The sequence below is a fragment of the Belonocnema kinseyi genome, chromosome 10, assembly GCF_010883055.1.
Source record: "Belonocnema kinseyi isolate 2016_QV_RU_SX_M_011 chromosome 10, B_treatae_v1, whole genome shotgun sequence".
In the NCBI taxonomy this organism is placed as follows: Eukaryota; Metazoa; Arthropoda; class Insecta; order Hymenoptera; family Cynipidae; genus Belonocnema; species Belonocnema kinseyi.
In genome coordinates, this window is record NC_046666.1 from 61261556 (window position 1) to 61264750 (window position 3195).

Here is a 3195-nt window from a genome sequence, read left to right on the forward strand (position 1 = left end):
GCTACCTTGTTCTACCTGGTTCTTATCAGTTCTTATCTGGCAAATGGAACCAGAAATTAAAAAAAGGATGTACTTTTTTACCAGGTTCCTATCTGGTCTCTTTAAGGCACAAGGCCACTTGTAAAGTTTTCAGCTCGTTATGGACATGTAATGAGTATAACAGTTAATCAAGTCAGTCCTAAGATCAATATTTTTTCACCCATATTGAAAAATAAAAGTTTAAATAACGCGGAAATTTTTTTCGGGAAATGTTAATAAATATTAAAGGATCGTTTGTAGCCTTGCAAAGAGCTGGAGGAAGAAACAGTTTATTTATGCAAATAATGATTATCGACCATGGACATAGGAAACACGGGACTAGGCATGCCATCCTAACTTGGCGAGCGGGGTTGAATCCACGGGAGGGGGGAGAATTCCATGAGTGGGGAGAGCCGCCACCTACGATGTGCCATTTGATTATGCGCACGAGCATTTTTGCCGACAAACTGTGCATGAAAATATAAACATGTGGGCGCTGCCATGTTTGTCGCGGGACATCAAAAGGTGGCGGACCTCCCCCTCATTGCATCACCCCCGCAATGGCATGCCCAGACCCTTGTTTCCTATGTCCATGCTTGCAGGGTTTGACGACAGCACGGTCGGTATTTTTCCAAAATAGAAATAAAAAAAAAACTTTTTTCACTATTCTAATTATTTAGGACCAGAGACAAATTCTTGCATGCCTTCTATTTATCGTGTCAAATTTTTAACACGATATCTCATTCCGTGTGGACGTAAGTTGGGAAAAGAAACTTCCCCTGGTATTTTCTTCAAAAAAAATTTTTTCTCAAAATTTCCACAGGAACGTTGCAGAGACATGGACTTTATTACCTCCTCTTTCATTTCCCAAACTTTCAGAGCGATACCTCATTTCATTTAGACGTAAGTTGGGAAAGAAAAATCGAAGGACAGTTTTGGTCACGTGACCCTCTCGTCACATGGCCTTAATCTGATCTCTGAATCTAACGATCTGGAGGGTCACACAGGCAAGAAAATAATTTAATTTAGTCAAAAAATTCTATTCATTATTAGTCATATGTGACTAAAAATTTAGTGAAAAATTGGAAACAGTGTATTAAAACAAATAGTGAAATGCAACTAATATTTAATAAAAATGTTTGCTAAAATAGATTAATGACCAATTTCTTAATTATCTTTACATATTAATTCTCTTATTAGTTGATATTATTTATCATCAAAATATTGTACATATTTTTATAAAATTCTCACTAAAGATAAATCAATTTTTTAAATTCTTGGCTGATCCACACATAATCCGAAAAGGTTTTCAATAAGAAACGATAACAAAGGAGTACATATTTTTGCGTTCCTCATATAATCGTCGATCACTTCAATATTCCTGATACATTCACTAAATATTCTCATACACGTATTCTTTTAATATTCCTAGATATTTCTGGTATTCTTGATATTCTTTATAATCTCCAATATTTTTGATATTCCAAAATATTTCAAAATATCCTTAAAAGGTCACAAATATTCTGATATATTCCTCGCTTTCCTTTTGCGCTCTACAAGTGTTTAAAGATTTCAAATTACACCAAGCTCTCGTTTTCAGTCACCCCGTTCTCAGCCTTCCTAGAACTGGTGGCTCATGCAGTTTCTTAGGGAAGTAGTGCGAGTGCGACCTCATATTTATATATAGATATATATTACAATTGGAAACGAGTCAGCCGGCCCTCACTGTTTACGTTTCTGTCCTCCCGAAATAAGTCCAAGGCCACTTGAAGGCAACCCCCGAAACTTGACTAAAAGCGAGAGTTTGGTGTACAAAATATTTTCAAGTGTTTAAAAGGATTTTAAGGAATTTCCAAATAATTTAACGGGATTTATAAATACTTTTAAATTAAAAAAGATTAAAGTTTATAAATGAATTTAAAAAGATTTCAAGTAATTTTAAAGAATTTAAAAAGATTTTAGATAAATTCCAAAAAGTACAAGAATTTTCAAGAGACTTTAAAGACTTTCAAATACTTTTTATGATATCAAGAGATTTTTATTGATTTTAAGGGATTTTGTGGCATTTCAATGGATTTCATATCGTTTAAAAAGTCGGTAAAGGAATTTAAAATATTACAAAGAATTTAAAATTATTTTTTAAAAATTCAAAACAGTTTAAGGATTTTCATGTATTTTAAAAATATTTTTATGTATTTAAAGAGATTATAAGGAATTTCAAGGGATTTAACAGAAGTTATTTGATTTGAAAATTTTTTAAGTTTATACTCGAATTCCAAAAAACTTCGAAATATTTAAAAGAGTTCAAGATATTTTTAATGTAGGTAGAATTTAAATGAGTTTTAAGATATATATATATTGATTTTTTTTTAATCTTTTAAAATATCTTGAAATATTTTTGAATTTGGTTTATACCTTGTTCAATCACATAAAATATTCAATAATTACACAAATTTTGCAGACGGTTCTGCGCTGCTGCAAGGTATATCTCAGATTTTTTTTTCATACTTCAAGCTAGGTTAGCCGAGAGGCTTTAGGCGTTAGGAATGCGAAACTTTTTACAGGGTTCGAACCCGCGGGGAATAACAATTTTCATAGCGTGCGATTATAAATAGTGTAGTGATTGCACGGAGAAAAATGGATGTTCAAATATAAATGTTCAAAGGGTAAGATTGTGTATTGCCTAACATGCAGATATGTATGCCAAACATCTACTATCTTTTTGAGATGTTAGACACAGCTAAATACCTATATTACCGACCTCACATTTCGGGTTCACTGAATGTTTTTTTGAATCCAAGAACTTTTTTTGTAAATAAAATATCGAGTTGAAACTTTGGAAGATGTATTAGAGTACAATAAAGTACGTTTAGGTACTGAATTTGGGTAGGAACTTCACTGAAAATTATTTCATCTTTTTTCTGAACCTTAACATTTTTTGAACGTTCGAACTTTTTTTATACATAAAATATCGGTGTCAAACTTTGAGAAATGCAAGAGCTAAAAGAAAACTACGTTTAAGTACAAAGCTTAATAATAAAAGATGTAAAAAAATATATTTCAATAATCAATTCCCATATGATGCAGATGGAATACTAGAGGCTTTCAGAGACTATTTTAGGAGACAATTCGGAGATGAAGCTATAGGACACCACAACTGCGATGTTGAACACGATG